The sequence below is a fragment of the Macaca nemestrina genome, chromosome 14 (assembly GCF_043159975.1).
Source record: "Macaca nemestrina isolate mMacNem1 chromosome 14, mMacNem.hap1, whole genome shotgun sequence".
In the NCBI taxonomy this organism is placed as follows: domain Eukaryota; kingdom Metazoa; phylum Chordata; class Mammalia; order Primates; family Cercopithecidae; genus Macaca; species Macaca nemestrina.
The window spans coordinates 74,613,333-74,631,852 of NC_092138.1; the positions used below are offsets into that span (position 1 = coordinate 74,613,333).

Below are 18,520 nucleotides of genomic sequence, written 5' to 3' on the forward strand. Positions count from 1 at the left end.
AATAGAGCAACCTAAAACCACAAACATATATATACATCAAAGCCCTTAAATATTTTTTCCAATTTTTTACCTAACAAAGTTATTCTTAATATTTTGTCTAATGAAAATTATCATCAGTGAGCCTTTCAATTCATGTGCCTCTGCAGTCTCTAATAAGCCATAGTGTTCAACCGAAGTAGACACTAGTGAGGAGAGAGGAGAAGAGTGGGGAGGGGAGCGGTGAGAAGAGAGAAGGCAGCAACTGTCTGATTGCTCAGTACCTGGATGCTAGGGCAGAATTGTACCTCTGCCTTCAGACATCTTCCCTTGGAATGAATGTGGTTGGGGTTGCACATCAGAATAGACAAGATGCCACTGGACAAACCCATGTGCCAGAGTTCAGGCCTCAGAGCATTTACGGCATTCCCTCACCCTGGTCTATCACTGTCATCAATTATAGCATGGCCTACTTCTCCCTGTCCCTTCTGTTCCAAGGTTGTAGCATCAGAAGTTGGAGTATGGGAAATGGGACAAATTTGAAGTGACATTTTAGGAGGTATCTCTCTGTCATTGGCTTCTTTTCACTTATGGTTTATTCAGAAAAATGTAGACCTAATTAAGACAGATTCAACTTTTTAACTTACTTAAGTATGCCAGATTTAACTAAAATATACCAAGAAAAAATTTTCATTTGGTTAAATGATACTATCAGTTGTGAACCAATGTTTATTCACACATATGCTTCCTGTATCCCTAACTCTCCACATTTAGGCTTTTGGTGTAACAGGTGACTTCCTATTGTACATTGAATATTTTTTCTATTATGTTAGGAGATTCTGGGTTCTCTTTAGGTCTTTTGTTTTATCAGCAGTCATACTATTTAAATTGAGCTCACAGGTCTTGGCCTACACTTTAGGGCTGTGGCTTCAATGGCAATGTAATTTTCAGTGTATTTGCAGTGCGATTGTGGTTGGCTCAGTTGATTTGGTGCCTCTTGGGCTTCCACTGGTCCCTTCTGGTACTGTCCATTGAGGAGGAGATTCTCGTGTTGCCCCAGATTTGGGGAAGAGAATCTCTAGGCCACAGGAATAAGGAGTATCCCAGAGGCCAACCTTTATTGTGGCAGAGTCTCTATGGCTAGTGCCCTATGGCTTCCCCCATCTCTCTCAGTGGGGGAGGGAGTCTTGGCCCTGGGATGAAGAAACTAAAAGATAAGTCTGCTTTCCTGTCTCCTTATTGTGGAAAAACTCCCTGACCAGTGCCACTAGGCTGCTGGGTGTCTTTGGGTGGCAGGAGGGTCTTAGGCCCAACAGGGAAAAAGAGAACTTCCCCTGGACAATTATTTTCAACAGAGCTTCCAATGGATTTACCCTTGAAGGCACTGCCTGTTCTACTGGTGTTGTCTGCAGCATGCAGTCAGACTGCGTGAGGAATGAGCCAGCTAGACCATCTTCTGTTGCTAGGTTGAGGGCTGGAAACACCAGACCTGAGTTGTCTTATTTTGTTGGGTGGGAGTTGCCCTGTGGCTATGTTGTCCCTCCAATCCTGGGTTCCCTAACAAGTTTGCCTTCCTCTATGTGCCTTTCAGAGTTCTCTTTCAGTCGCCTCTTGCATAATTTCCAGGTTTGTAGCTGTACTCAGAGGAAAAGAGCAGGAAGGAATTCTCTGGCCATTTAAGCTTTTGAAACCAATACCTCCAGATCCCTCAAGAGAAAAGATCCAGAAAGGGTGTTATATTCCTAGTTTAATTTAAAAAACAACTAAACTAAGGATCAAATTATAAACACAGAAAAATATGAGAGGATGGTTGTTGAGCTATTGGTTTTTTTACCTAAGAAGTTTTTAACAATGGGAATCTTTCTGGGTTGTGAGTGGAAGACAAGGAGATGGCACTGCTGGAAGTCTCTAAGGCGGAGTCTTAAACCTGCTGCAAGTTAGCATCTAAGGTGGTTGATATGGTTTGGCTGTGTTCCCACTCAAATCTCATTGCAAATTGTAATCCCCATGTGTCAAGAGAGGAACCTGGTGGGAGATGATTTGATCATGGGGGCAATTTCTCCTTGCTCTTCTCGTGATAGCGAGTAAGTTCTCATGAGATCTGATAAGTTGCAGTTTCCCCTGGTTTCTCTCTCTCTCTCCTGGCACCATGTAAGATATGCCTTGCTTCCTCTTGGCCTTATGCCATAATCGTGGTTGCTGAGGCCTCTCTGGCCATGTGGAATTGGGAGTCAATTAGACCTCTTTTGTTTATAAATTACCCAACCTCAAGTAGTATTTTTATAGCAGTGTGAAAACAGACTAATACAGTGGTGGGGTGAGAATTCTCTAAGACAGAGTCCTGAGCCTGCCCCAACTTAGCATTAAGAAGGAAGGTGGCAGGAGACTCACAAGATGCTAGACCCAATAATAGAAGAGATATATTAAATCCCTCTTAAAAATAGCAATAAGGATGATACATGTGGGGCCCCCAGAAGCCATAACAGGAGTTTCAGATGCCACCATATTATAGGCACAGTAAAGATGATTGCCTGAGACTTCACTTGCCTGAAGTGACTGAAGCAACACTACTAATTTCCCATGACCCCAGGGAAGGCCCACACCTTCCCTAGGTCTCTAAAAGAGATGAAGAAGTTAACAGGGCATAGAGAGCCATAGGCTCTAAAATGGTTCCCCAGATGCAGAGTGGACAACCCCGCTGCAGGCAGATGTAAAGATGGACACCAGCAAATGCTATATGAAGGGATGGTAATGGCCAAAGGTCAGTTAGGATACTTTTCAGTGGATGCCGACATATGTTCATTATTACCGTCTCTTGATATCCTAATGCCATGTGTATCCACCTCTCCCTTCCTCTGACAGTCCCTCAATATCAAGATACAATTATAAGAAGGAAAGAGGAGGAAATATCAATTTGCTTAAATAACACTAAAGAGACTAAAAACAAACTCAGATTTACTAATTTTACCTAGAATTGTCCAAATTAAGTTTATCTACCATCAGGTGAAATATTAGATTAAAATACAGACTACATTTAAATTTAGTTGTAGGCATGACATCTAATCCTCTTCTTTTGATATCTAAAGTCTATGAGCTTCCTAGCTGAGTGTGGTGGCTCACATCCGTATCAGGAGACTGAGGCAAGAGCAGTGATTAATATGGATTAATATGTTACTGAATGTGAAAGAAATAATGTGCTCCTGAACAGATACTGTTCAGTCTGAGGATATTTATACCTTGATCATCTGGGTCCAGTACATTTGTTTTTCATCTGCATCTAAGTTATCTGTTCTCTGAAGGCTTCCCTGAAATTATCAATCAGAACGAATCAAACCATCTCCCTTCATGCTTCATCTATATTCTGCACTTAAAGTTCATTAGCACGTATGGCATTGTCTTATTTCTAATTGTGCCGTGTCTTATATTTGTGTTACTAACCACTAGCATGGAGATGATCACACATTAGTACTCAGTCCATGTTTGTGGAATACATAAAAAAGGGACAGAGCCCTGACTTTAGATGACATACTCAAAACAAGTTCCTTGGTTAATTGAAAAGCTTACACCTTAACTGGGAATTGTCAAGATTGATAAACACTAAAAAAGAAGAGACTAAGGAAAAGGAAAACCAACATTGATTTTATAAATCACACACAAGTTTACTGAACATTCATATAATGAAAGCTTCAGAAAATGACACAGAAGCTCTGAACACAAATTTGAAGGAGGATATCTTTCCTTCTTGGATCCTGTCAAGAGGTCAATTGATCAATTAAAGAGCTATCACTCCAGCAATTTGTCATAAAAATAGATTGTTCTTATCAGCAAGTTGTTTGATTAGCATAAAAGTCACAAGACTACATTTCATGTGAATATTTTTTTCTGTGTTAATTTTCTGGAGGGGAGGAAATTAGCCAAAAGGAAGAAAAAATGATGTGACAGATTACCAATGAATTATTATAATTTAAAATGTTGTGTATCCTGTTACTGATCAAGAATACAAATATACAAATATCAATCCAACTTTCATTAATATTTTACCTCAAAAATATAATTGTAAGCTATACTCTGACTAATATGTTAAAGCCAATCTGGGAGTTGGTTCTGATTTTCAATATGAGGAAATTTTAGCTGTTTTAAACTCTTTTCATGGTAGTTGTTAGTTTAAATTTCTGCTAATAATATAACTCCACTATGTTTGCAAAATCTTGGTTGGGTCTTTCTGTATCTGTCATGGGTCTGACTAAAGAACTCTCTGAAGTTCATGTATTAGGTGAGACTGAGGAACATTGACAAAGCAATAAGGGTTGACATCCTCCGCCCTACAAATCTATCATGCAAATTAACGATCTGCTTCATTTTAACTAACCAGTGGTGTAAACCAGCCATCTTCTAGGGCTTTCAGGAAGAATCTTGAAATCTGAAGCTATAACCTGAGACATTTAAAGCTACAATTTATTTCAGCTTTATTTTATACCCTTCCATTCTGCCTGCTAAGTTATACTTTCAAATAACCTCAGAAGAATGAGACTCAGCAATGTCTGTAGTTGAACACAAGTCTAACCTCCGGACAAATGTCCTATTGGAATCTCACTAAATGTTTGGAGTTTTCAACTTATCAAGTCTAAATTCCATTGACTCTTAACTTCCTGCTGCCTACATAAATGTTACTGGCCATTTTCTAATCCAATGTTTCTCAGTAGGAGGGATAGCACCTTCTAGAGAGAATTTTAGGAGTTTGTGGGTGCATTCTTTTTTGGTTGTTGCAGTTACTGAAAATGTGACTAGTATTTAGAGAGTGGGAATCAGAGATGCTAGATGTCCTGTAATGTGTAGGACAGCTACCCCAAATGAAGACATCTGTCACATCCTATGGGACTTGAAAGTACTCCTGGAAGATCAGTGGTTCTCAAACTTTAACCTATGTCAGAATCATCTGGAGGTCTTGTTCAGTACAGATTTCTGGTCCTCACCCCCAGTTTCAGATTCAGTGGGCTCAGGACAGAGCCAGATAATATGCATGTCTCACCTGTTCCCACATGATGCTGATGCTGCAGATCCAGGGGACCACACTTTGAAAATTGTAGCCCTAGATAGATAGTTATATGTAGGTCGACAATCTGTTTATAGTTATCTATAGAATCAGATAAACTAGTTTCATTTTATTTGTAAAGAAATATTTTGCATGATTTTAATATAACTAAATATCCTGGTACCACAACTACCATATATCTTAAGAGACTTGAACTTTGTTGGGTTCAGACTTTAGCAAGTTATTTAACATTTCAGAAAATCATAGTACCAATAAAAAGCCATCACTAGTGATCATGCCAGCACCAATACCACACATTTCTGCCTGCATTTATAGCATTTACATGTAAGTATGTAACAAAGGAGATTGCAACTCCTTTTAAGAAACTGGGAACCAAGTATTATTAATTTAGTAGAGATGTGAAAATCAGAGATCTCTCTGTATTTTACTAATGTTAGTTATTTCATAATATTCTATTATTATCCTACTACAGCACAGGTATAAAAACTATTTATTTATTTTGCATGTACCAGTGGGTTTTTTATCTTTTTCTGGTGTTTTCAGAGATTGATCATGCAACTTCTTTGTATTCTCTTTGTTACTGTTTACTTCTTTAATCCACCCTCTGTTTCCCATGGCATGTCAAAAAATATGGTTTTTAAGACCCTTATAAGTATTAGAGACCCATAAGAGAGCATATTGTTTCTATCACTACCCTTTCCCATGTAATAGAAAATAATTATTTGATGTTACATCTAAAAATAGGGCTCACTTTATTTCCAATTATTTTGTAGTTCCTTGTTGTATCTACTTCCCCATCTCTTGGCATATTGACATGCTTTCATTAAGGTTATTTCTCTTTGCCCTACCATATACAAGTGATTCTGACCTATGTTTAATTGACTCATCACTATTTTTCTTATTTTAATGTATACTTTTATGTCTCTTCTATTTTCCTGTCCTCCTATAAAATGATTTCTGATCATTTCATGTCTAATAAATCAAAACATCCATTTTAAGAAAGTACAATTATCTGACCACTTCAATATGTTCTTCTATGGAAACAACACTGAATATGTGCCTATTGAAATACACACATATGTGCTATTTTACTTTCTTGGGCATTAGAAATATTTGTTATAAAAGGGGATATTGTCCTTGATAAAACTGAGAACCACTGATCTAGTTCAATTCCTCAGCTATTTTCTTGTAGAAATGGATGCTTAGAGTGAAAAAGTTATTTGCCTGAGAACACATAGCTATTTAGAGAAATTGACTTCTAAAATCTCAGTTTACCAATTTCAAACCCAGTGATCCTACAATTAGAATAAAAATAATGTATATAGTTCTTTTTGTCCTTTCCTTATTTCAGCATAGAAAGCAAGAAGTCAAGTAGAGAGATTTATGTAATTTCTGATCATGAATTATAAAAGCAAGTGAGTTTTTCAGGGCTCCAGATATAATTTTATATAGAAAATTTCATTTGCTGGTTTTCTTCATGTAAAATCTATAAATTCACAGGTTCTTATTTGAGCAAAAAAAAAAAAAATTGTGTTGTAGATGATCCCTTTTTCATTATGGCATACCTTTGCTCTGCCTTCACATGCTAAGAAATTGGTTCAGGCAGCATTTTGAAAGGGATACATTTCCCGGGAAATGGCACAGAATTGGAGGCAATCATCTTCAACCGACAGAAAAGAGTGGTGAGCTCAGAAAAGCTGAGAACTTAATCAATACTGAATCAGACTAAGCACAATGAAGTAGCAGATTATTAGATAGCAGCCTTCAACAGTGCAATACTTACAATCCAGGTGGAGCATGGGTACTTTGAAAGCTTGGCTCAGCATTTATTAAGCACTTCAATTGCACACATTGTATATTGCTGAGAATTGGTCAAAAGTTTACTACCACAAGACATTAATTGAATGTCTTTGTGTGTGACCTGAAAAAAATGAATCATTTTAAGCAACATATATATTTTAAATTTATAACCTTAGCCCTTCACAGAATCAATGCCACTACATTGATTTTATTGCTGTCATTTCTGTTGTTATTGTTTTGTGGTTGTAGTTTTTTGTTTTTTGTTTTTGGTTGTTTGTTGTTTTATGTTGCTCTCAGCAATAAGGTCATTATAAGGAAGAGCAGTATGAAATTAGTGCAGGAAAAGGCTTTAATTATTTTAAGGAATCACAGAATTTTGTTTTTTCTCTCTGATCACAAGAAGTGTGTAACATATCTAATCTCTGCTTTCATCTTTTCTGCCAGAAAACTCAGAGCCCAATTTGGAATACAACTATAGAAAATACCTGGGCCATTGTTTATTTTATTATAATTTTATCAAATTAATTATTTGCATAAACTACCTCAAACCCTTCACGGAATGACGTGAAGCATAAACAAATAGATTTGAATAAATTGTATCATGTTTCACCCACATCCAACCAATTTGATCTCAAATATATGACACTTTAGTTTCCCTTTTAAGCGTTTGAGTTTCCTTGAACCTGAGAAACAGATGTGTTCTTAGAAGGAGCAAATACCTGAGAGCCTTTACTAGAAGAGTTTTTAAAAGATAAGTAGGGAAGAAATATTAAGTAAAAGAGATTTTTATATCTGATGAAAGAACAATCTAGAACAAAATTATAATCAGTTAACAAAGATATCTTAGCACTTATGTTGTCACTGGAAAAGGAATTATAAGATGAGCCAATTGAGGGTACAACCTATCTGTATCCAAGCAAGGAAAAGGAGGGGTAAAGATATAAGGATATCCTGGAATTAGCAAGCTTAGAAGTGAGCTAGCTAATTAATGCACTTAGTTCTCATGATCTTGGCTCTGAAACTATATATCTTTCAAGGAAAGTAATGTGTTCCATGAGAGAAAGTAAGAGGACAGTTAGCAAAAGAATTTCTGTAGAAACAATACGTTAACCGAGATTCAAAGGATAAAAAGAGCCACTCAGATGAAGAGGTGGAATGAGAACATTACAGAGAAAACCGTAATAACAGAGATCTCAAGGTAGAGAAGAACTTGATGTATTTGAATAACAGAAGAGGGTGGCAGAAGTATAATGAGCAAGACTACAAGAAGTAGATTAAGTTGAAGACCTGGACACAGGGAAGGTTTAAATAGGGCAGTGGTATAATCTAGTTTGCATATTTAAAATAATACTTTGGTTTCCATGTATAAAGTGTGTGTCGTTCATATGGCGAAGGTGGGCAAGAGAAGGCAGAGACAGGAGACTGGTGCAGCAAGTCCAAGAAAGGGAGGATGATGGCTTGATCTAAGGTGGTATTTGAAAAGGTGACGATGTGGTATAGATGCTGGATACATTCTAAAGATAGAATTGACATGCAATTAGGGCAGAATTTATATAGGTTAAAGTAAAATCTACAAATGATTCTTAGATTTTTAGTGTTAATATAGGGGTGGATTGGGTTAACTTGATAGACAGATTGAGACAATTGTGGGAATAGGATAGAAAAGGTGATAGGTTTTATTTGCTGCATACTAATTTTGACATTCCTTTAAGACATCTAACAGACGTCAAATAGTAGAATAAATAAGTCAGAGGCTTGGATCTGAAGGAAAGGTATGCAGTCTAGAGCCATGGCATATATGTAATTTTTAAGTCATGGGAAGAAGAAAATTCAGGACAGACTTTCTTACTTCTCTGTGTCTTCTCTTTCTATCCCTTCATTCCCAGGAGCAAGCCAAAGAAAAAAAAAATAATAAAGAAAACTGTGCCCTATCAGTACCTGAGGCTATGATCGAGTGGATGATAATTCCACATCACTCAGCTGTCAATTATGCTAATTTTGTTGATTCAGTGGAAGATTTGTTTGATACCTAGGTTGTAACCTTATAACAACTTTATATCATCGGGCGGGTTTTTTTTTTGGTTATATTATGTTTTTGTTTTTGTATTTCATTTTCTATTCATTTAAGCAGGGAAAATACCAAGAACCCATAATTCGAATTTTCCCATCACTGGCACCATTGTCTTTGGGCCACCAAAATCCATGTGTCAGGAGTCAGGGGAAAGTAGTCAAAATAATATAATGGAAATCCATAGAAAACAGATGTATATACAGATTTTAATATTTACTATGTTCTCCCAAGCTTTTCCTACAGCAAATATTGGGGTAGGAGTAGCTAACATGTCTCAATATCCCAGGCGTCATATAGACTGGAAAGAGGGATAAGTCTTTAAAGAGCTTACTCTGTATTGTAACTGTACTCTGTATTGTGCAATGTACTCTGTATTGTAAGTGTATTGTGTAGTGTACTTGTGTCATGTACTCTGTATTGTAAGTGTACTCTGTATTGTGTAGTGTACTCTATTGTAAGTGTACTCTGTATTGTGTAGTGTACTCTGTATTATAAGTGTACTCTGTATTGTGTAGTGTACTCTCTATTGTACAGTGTACTTGGTATTATAAGTGTACTCTGTATTGTAAGTGTACTCTGTATTGTAAGTGTACTCTGCATTGTGTAGTGTACTCTGTATTGTAAGTATACTCTGTATTGTGCAGTATACTCTGTATTGTAAGTGTACTCTGTATTGTGTAGTGTACTCTGTATTGTAAGTATACTCTGTATTGTGCAGTATACTCTGTATTGTAAGTGTACTCTGTATTGTGTAGTGTACTCTGTATTGTAAGTATACTCTGTATTGTGCAGTATACTCTGTATTGTAAGTGTACTCTGTATTCTGTAGTGTACTCAGTATTGTATGTATACTCGGTATTGTGTAGTATACTCTGTATTGTGTAGTGTAGTCTGTATTGTGTAGTGTACTCTGTATTGTAAGTGTACTCTATATTGTGTAGTGCACTCTGTATTGTAAGTATACTCGATATTATAAGTGTACTCTGTGTTGTAAGTATACTCTATATTGTGTAGTATACTCTATTGCAAGTATTCTCTATATTGTGTAGTGTACTCTGTATTTTAAGTGTACTCCATATTGTAAGTGTACTCTGTATAGTGTAGTGTACTGTAAGTGTACTTTGTATTGTAAGTGTAATTGTATTGTACTCTGTATTGTATGGTGTATGGTGCTTTAACTTTTAGAACAGCGTATGTTGTGGTTTTTCATATATGTGTGCATATACTTATATATGTTTTAGTAATACATTTTGTGTATTTATATATGTGTGTGTATATATATGAGGCATAATCTGCAGTTTTTTTACAAAATAAAATATTTTATACAATTAAACAGACTTCTCAATTATAACCAGAGGCATTAGAAACTAAAATCCATAACCATTTTACAGCAACCTTAGAAGGATAGAGCACAAAGTGCTTTTAATCTTTTCCCAAGAGATCAAGAGTTTCATTCACGTCTTCAAAAAATATTAAGTAATAATTTACATGAAATTAATTATTGAGGAAAAAATAGAAGAATTTTTAGAAAATCGAGAGAGATCATAAAATCTGATCTATAAACGGGTCCCTGTGCAATTATGTTTAGTACATCACCTGACTATGTGGTTAAAGTGGTCTTTTAATAAAGATGCAACACAGGAATCCAGGCTAGTTCTAGGATAATGACTAAGTGTTCAGTGGGGAGGGATGTTAAGTACTCTGGTTTATTGCATTCTGTTTATTGCATTTTGAATACCTTAAAATGACAATTTAATGTAGCTGAAATTATAAGAAATGTATTTTCCGCCAGCTACTTTTTAGTGAAAACCTATGAGATATGACTAGAGATCAGAGGCTAAGTCTTTATTACATTTATGGAAGTAAGAATGAATTTCTAAAAATGAAAGGGCAGCTCCCAGCTGTGGAGAGTTTTATGTTTGTTTTTAACAGACTTTCTACTTCTAAGCCATTACTCCCATGAAAGAGTTCCCTACTGTAGAGCAGACCCTCGAGGCAGATAATTTTAATCATAAACCTAAAAAAACATTGATTTGTTGACATTTTTGAAGGCATAAATATAGTCTTCATATGACCTTAACCAGGATGAGGAAACCTTGGCCAGTCATGAAATTCTGACTGACTGGAGGGTAAAATCCTTCAGTGGAGTATCAGTCAAAAAAAAAAAAAAAATTCATAGGATGAGGTGATTTTACATTTGTTTTTTAGAAATATAAATCTAAAATATTGTATTTTCTGGCTTTAAAAAGTAAGAACAAGAAACATAAAATCTATTAACTCTCATTGCTATTGGATGATTCAACCAAAATAATAGTTTATTACTGTTACTGATATTTATGGGAAGAAAGAGAAAGAAACAAAGGTAATAAGAGAAAGAAACAGCTGTAATATAAGAAAGATAAATAAAATAAGAGGGTGAATGTAAAGATAGAGACGACCAACCAAGAAGCAGGGAAGAGAGAAAGAAGGAACCACATGCTTAAAAACACAAAACACGGTCGGGCATGGTGGCTCACACCTGTAATCCAAGCACTTTGGGAGGCTGAGGCAGGCGTATCACGAGGTCAGGAGTTCAAGACGAGCCTGGTCAACATAATGAAACCCTGTCTTTACGAAAAATACAGAAAAAAAAAAAGTAGCAGGGCATGGTGGCAGGCACCTGTAATCCTAGCTACTCAGGAGGCTGAGGCAGGAGAATCGCTCGAACCTAGGAGGCGGAGGTTGCAGTGAGTGAGATCGCACCACTGCACTCCAGCTCGGAAGACAGTGTGAGACTCTGTCTCAAACACACACACACACACACACACACACACACACACACAAACAGTTAGGCGTAGGTTTTTCTGAAGATAACAGAAAAAGCCAAAATAACAGTGGCTTAAACAAAATAAATCTTTATCCTCTATATAAAATTTCAAGCAACGAGGACACTGCCAGTATCATGGCCCCACAACAAATGGCAAAGCTGGCTCATTCTGTCCTGTTGCCCAGCCCAAGGTAATACAATGCTGAATTATCAAAGATGGCTGCTCATTTGCTCATCAATCAAGTCCATGTTCTAACCAATCTTTGGGAGTAAAGGATAAAGAAAAGCATGCCTGGTTCCAATAGTCAAATTTCCCTGAAGTTGCGCACTTAGTCACATGTCCGAACCTAGATGTAAAAGATGCTAATAAATGTTAACATTATGTCAAGTTAAAATTTGGAGTTTCTGTTACTAAGTAAAAATTAAAACACAGACATTTCTATATATAATTTGTTCTCCTTGTCACCGAAACCCATCATTTATTCCTTTTTTCTGGAAACATAAAAATTAGTTATTTGTTATAGTTATAACGAAGTAATATCTCCCAATTCCTCTAAACAGTCAGAATTTTTCTACTTGTATGTTTAATCATTAGATAACGTTTTAATAGTCAAATTTAATTTTCCCATGGAAGTTTGAAAGTTTTCCTTAGATACAGAAAAGAATTTCTGGAGATCTTAAAATTTACTTTGAGAGTACAATAGGATTTCAGTCAATTAACTATGTCTGCTCATATTCTTAGTATTGTCTTCCACAATTCAAATTTACAGCTGTAATCTATTGGTGTGATTAGCTAAAGCATCCAAATTTCATGTAATCTTTCAGTAAAGACAAATTGTTTAATGTAATTAAGTTGTCATTCCTTTGTAGGACACTGCATATTTAAAAAAAAAAGAAAAGTCTCATTTTTATTCTATATGCCCCTATGTAGAATTGAGAAAATAAGGCTATTTCTCTGTGTTGGGAATAACTTCTAAAAATTGTATCAATGAAAAAAATAGTGTAACTTAGAATTAAACTTATGTAATATTTACCAATATTGAAATGCATGATCAAATTCTAATGAATAGAATGTTGGATGATTTCCAAGGCTAGGTCATAACAGGGAATATTGTCTAGTAGGCTTTCCCTCTCTCCCAGGCATGAACCTTCGGAGCCCTGAGCTGCCATGTAAGAAGTCTAGCTAGCAATGCCATCATGCTGGAGAGATGATGAGCGAAAACTACATACAGAGTGAGACATTCAAGAAGCCCTAGTTGTGGAGTACAGCAGTTCTATGGGGGCTTGACATAACCATCTACTTTTCCAGAAAACCACATTGTCTAGGATGAGATAGTATGTGCCAAAGTTTATTGAATTCGTTGATTCACTACCTATTTCTGCTAATTCACTTGATTAACATCTATTCAATAATGATCTGTAATCCATCCCTGGGAAATTTGAAATGTGAGGTGAAAAACTAAAGACCTGAATGGCACAGGCAGTATATTTATTTTTCTTTAAAAATAAAAGTATTTCATTCAATGGGCTGGGCGCGGTGGCTCACACCTGTAATCCCAGCACTTTGGGAAGCTGAGATGGGAGGATGGCTTAGGGCCAGGAGTTCGAGACCAGCCTGGTCAACATAGTGAGACTCCATCTGAATTTAAAAGACATTAAAAATAAAAAAAAGAGAAGTATTTCATTCAATGATCAATACTTTGTGGCTTTGTGACTTGTACTTACAACAAAGTCCTACTCTCATCTGAAGGAGAAGGAAATGTGATATCTAGAGGAGGCAGAAATCCAGTGGAAATAATATAGTTTCAAAACCCTTTCATGTATACCGTCATGTGTTACTTAATAATGGAGATACATTCTGGGAAATGAGTCATTAGGCAACTTTGTCATTGTGTGAACATCATAGAGTGTACTCATGCAAACCTGGATGGTATAGCCTAATACCAACCTACACTATAAGGTGTAGCCTTTTGCTCCCAGGCTTTAAATTTATACAGCATGTTACTGTATTGAGTACTGTAGGCAACTATGGCACAATGGTATTTGTGTATCTAAACATAGAAAATTACAATAAAAATATAGTATTATAATTGTATGGAACCACCATCCTATAGGTAGTCTGTCATAGACCAAAACATTCTTATGCAGCACGTGACTGTATTATTTTATCCAAACTCCACAGCAGTCCTCTAAGGATTAAAAGAAGGTTTTCTTTACACTCCAGAGATGAAAAACCTGAGATTCAAAAAGGCTAAGTGGGTCCTTGTTCAAATACCATTTCCTTTAAGACCATCATAACTAGGTTAAATCTCTCTTTCATGAGTATTTATAACACCATGTGTCTTTTCATTGCAGTGCTTAAAATATTTATAATTTACATTGTGTGACTTAAACATTAAACTTGTCTTTTCCACAAGATCGTAACTTTACTGGAGCAGGGGCTGAGTCTTCTTTTGCTCACTCTTGTATGTCTAGTTTGTTGTAGGTATTAAGTAATATTTTATGAATTAAGTCATGCTCTCCAATTATTTTATCAAATACCCTAAAAGTGCCAAACCATTGATGTGAGTCTGAACCTCCAAATCTCTAGCTCTTCAAAAGGTTTGAAAGGACCTTATTTCAGGGCTGTTTGTGGTAAAAGGTCACGGAATCTCACAAGACTTTTTAAAATGCCTTCCTGCTGAACTAGAATTCAGATTTTTAAATTCAGTCACCAGATGGAGCAAGATAATCACAAACAAATCATAAACGTGGTGACGTGTTTCAAAGAAAGTGTTTTCATTTATTCGTTTACTCAATTATTTATGCATTTTTAACAAATACATTTCAGTACCTCCTAAAATGACATTAGGTGCTATAGAGAATAAAATGAAATTCATGTACTCAGGATCTTTATAATCAGTTTTAAGTGACCATAGAATTATATGTCATTTTTTGAAATGAAAGATGACAACAGATGATTAAGTTCCAAAAGCATTGTGCAGGGAATTCATCTATTAGGCATTCATTGAAAACCGAAGTGGTTAGATACAGTTTCATGGAAAAAGACATGCAAAAGCAGGATAAGTCACACACTTACTATGGAAACTGCAGGCATGATTGGGGCAACTACTTAGTGTGTGGTAATGCAGTTAGGAGAGGGAATGTGATGACAATAATGAATAAGCAAGCAAAAGCAAGATCATGAAGGCCCTTATGTTCTCATCATCCTGAAGTCTATTGGAAGCTATGGCATAATTTTCCTGTTGGTAAGTCATATGGAAATAATGCAGATTGTCTAGTAGACATCTGTAGATGTCTAGTTCATTGTATGAAGTAATATTTTATGAATGAATTAATTCATACTCTTCATTTGATGAAATAATACCCTAGAATGGGATAGGGCAGGGTGAAAATGGCTTACAGAAGACAAGGAGATGAGCTATGAGTGTTATAGACAATACAGATACAAGATATCAGAACATAGAAGCTACAGTTCATTATTTAGTGAATACTGTGAGGTGAAGAAGAATGAGTAAGACACAGAAATATAATGTGAGTCCTAGAATTCTTATTCAGAGGTTAGGAAGAAGATGGTGCCATTTACCAAGGAAGAAAAAAAGAACTGTAGATTATACAAATTTGTGGGAGAAAATAAATCATTCAGCTCAAGTACGTATAAGTTAAGGTGTTAGTGAAAGATGCAATCATAGATATTCATCAGACAGTTGAAATTTAAAAATAAAATAGAGAACGTATAAATAGAAGGCACAAAAAAGGATTGATATCAAATGGGACAAAAAGGGAAAAGATACATCATTGAAAGTCAACAGCACATCAGAGATATTTTGTGACAAAAATTTAAATTAAGTCACACAGGATCAATACATAGTATGAGAACAGAAAGATGAGGAGGGAATCATGGAGAAAACTAACAGGGCTTGAACAGAACTAGAGGAGACTGAGAAGAATTGGCCCAGATACATGACAATAAACTAGTGAGGGTAATGACCCCAAAATGAAGGGAGGACAGAATGTGAAAGAGGAAATAATCAACAGCATCAGGTGCTGATGCTGAACGTTCAAATAATGTAAGGACTGAAAGAAAAACGTTGAATGTGGCAGCTAGGATATTACTGGTGACCATCATGAGGTCAGTTTCAGTTAGGTAGCAGAGGAAGAAGGTGGATTTCAGTAAGTTGAAGTGGAACTGGCAGGTGAGGAAACCAGTTCTTCAGTGAGAAGAGATTCTTTTTCAAAAAGCTTGACTATAGAGACACTGAGATCTAGGCTAGTGAGGAGTGTGTGGCAAAGGAAGGGTCTTTTATTTTAATGTGGAAGAACATAGAATGTATTTTTTGGGGGAATATAAACTGGTAGAAAGAAAATTATTGATTTCACAAGATTCCTAAAGAATTAGGAAGAGATGGGATCCAAATTTCAGGAAGAGCTACGTATTTCAAATAGAAGACTATAAAATTGAAGCAAAGTTGTTAAATGTGACTCCTAATATCATAAATATCATAAATTTGTAGGCAGTAACAGAGGAAATACCTGCCTGATAATCTCAATATCATCAATAAAATTGAAGGCACAACAGAAAGGATTTGTCAGTAAGTTAAGCAAGAATGGGAGAAATGGGTCTGTAGAAAAGAAGCACAGCACAGTGGGGAGGGGGAGGAGGTATGAGCAATGAGAGGGTAGATAGAATGAGGATCTTCTATTTTTGGTGTTGGTAGAGTTGATTCTGTCAATCAGAATGGATGACACACAAGCATTAAATCTTGGAAGCTCTCTCTGGGCTAGATTTCAACACTTGCTTATAGCTTGGGGAGAACCAGACTAGCCGCAAGGGAAAGGCTTGGTTACCTAAGCCGTTGGCATAAGGAAGCCTTAAGATAGCAAATGACAATTTGTCAAATTGCATGGAATTCCTTCATTACTTTAATAATTGATATGGTCATACCTGTATATACTGATGGAATATCAGCTGTTAATGTTGGCCAAGGATAACAAAGGAAATCAGGCCTGCAGATTTTGGTTATTAGTTGTTTTCTATGCCACTGGGCAAAGAGATACTGGACACAGTGGTGGACAGGGTGAGCCTAGAAAATAAATGTTAGTTTGCAGTACAGTGATTAATTTGAAATCTTTTCTCGAGATTCCCAAAGGACAGTGAAGAAGTTGTTTTATGACTCATCAAAATTTATCTCTGGATGGAAGGATGTATTAGTCCATTCTCGCACTGCTCTAAAGAAATGTCTGAGACTGGGTAATTTATAAAGAAAAGACATTTAATTGGTTCATAGTTCTGCAGGATGTATAGGAAGCATTGCAGCTTCTGCTTGTGGGGAGGCATCAGGAAGCTTCCAACCATGGCAGAAAGCAAAAGGGGAATGAGGAGCTTCACATGGTCAGAGCAGGAGGAAGCGGGGAAGGTGCCACACACTTTTAAATGACCAGATCTCAAGAGAATTCACTCACTATCCCGAGAACAGCGCCAGAGGGGAATCCACCCCCATGATCCAGTTACCTCCCACCAGGCCCCACCTCTAACACTGGGGATTACAACTCAACGTGAGATTCAGGCAGGGACACAGATCTAAACCATATCAAAGGGCTAGGTCAATAAAGTCATAGTTGTAATAGTAACTATGCCTAATAATGGTCCTCATAGTCAAGAGAAATAAACATTGCTTATCTACCCATCCTCACACCTTAAAGCTTGTCATTACCATTTACAGCATCAGCTCCAATTATTTTTTATGTCTAGCATCCCATTCTAGGAAAAATACTTCTTTTTAGCAAATTCCTTCTTATACTCCCATTCACAGATTATATTCAACACACTGACCTTACCATTTCTTCAGTGTCTACTCCCTCAATCTGTGTCTACCTTTCTTCTTACTCAGCTTAGATTTCATTCTATGGCCCTGCATTAAAATAACCCCCATGCAAATACGTTCATTTCTTTTTACCCTCCTCTGCTCTGAAAGAACTTACATGGTAAAACCTATTAATTACAACCCTCTCCCTACTTCCTCTTTTACTTAAGTAGCTAAACCTACTGGGAGGAAAAAAAACCACAATCTTGCTAATTTGTCATACTTTAAATTCACAGTAGCAAATGTATAGCATATTTTTACAATTGCCAGATAAAGCTACACTTCCCTAATTCATTTACCCCCAACTCTACCATACTACAAGCCATTTCACACATTCCCCTCTCTGCTCAATCATTAAAAGCCTCCTTCCCCTTCTCAATTTAAGCTTATGTCATTACTTTTTCCTTCATTGGCAACTCAACATGTGTAGAGCAAACTATAGAGTCAAATTAGTCTTGAAAATTTATTGAAAGTTAACACATTGGAGACTGACATACCATCTCTTACATTTAATACAACTAGGCTTTCTTCTAGCATTGAAACTGTTTCTTTAGTTACAGATACAGCCTGCATTCACAGTCCATGTTGTACCAAAAATATCTGTCTTTAAACATTATATGTTCCACAGCAAGCGGTATATGGGAAGTGACTTCGCCCGGGGAAAGAGTAGATTCACCTTTCCCATCTCACTCTCACTCTAGGGCATAAACTCATTGAATAAAATGGTAGGATAGATATTTACCCTATATAAATTTATATTTCTATATATTTTTAGTCTCTTAGTTTGGTTTTTTGTTGTTGTTTTTTTGTTTTTTTGTTTTTTTGGTTTTTTGTTTTTTGAGACAGGGTCTCGCTCTGTCGCCCAGGCTGGAGTGCAGTGGCGCAATCTTGGCTCACTGCAAGCTCCGCCTCCCGGGTTCACGACATTGTCCTGCCTCAGCCTCCCGAGT

The 18,520-nt window shown here is 36.5% G+C and overlaps 1 protein-coding gene and 1 long non-coding RNA gene across 8 annotated transcripts in view; one reads left to right on the forward strand and one right to left on the reverse strand.

Annotated features, from left to right (window-relative positions):
* Window positions 1-6,999, reverse strand: part of LOC139358182 (uncharacterized) — a 64,140-nt gene extending 57,141 nt beyond the window's left edge. Inside the window, exon 1 of the long non-coding RNA XR_011612756.1 lies at window positions 6,813-6,999. This is a non-coding gene — a long non-coding RNA (uncharacterized lncRNA). The remainder of the gene's footprint in view (window positions 1-6,812) is intronic.
* Window positions 1-18,520, forward strand: part of LOC105481004 (uncharacterized) — a 75,959-nt gene that overhangs the window by 9,618 nt on the left and 47,821 nt on the right. Inside the window, exon 2 of one of the 7 annotated variants that reach the window (XM_071078096.1) lies at window positions 12,847-13,342. The exons of the other annotated variants lie outside the window; for them this stretch is intronic. The gene's annotated coding sequence lies outside the window, so the exon portion shown is untranslated. Of the gene's footprint in view, window positions 1-12,846; window positions 13,343-18,520 lie in introns of those variants that run through there. 7 annotated transcript variants of the gene reach the window in all.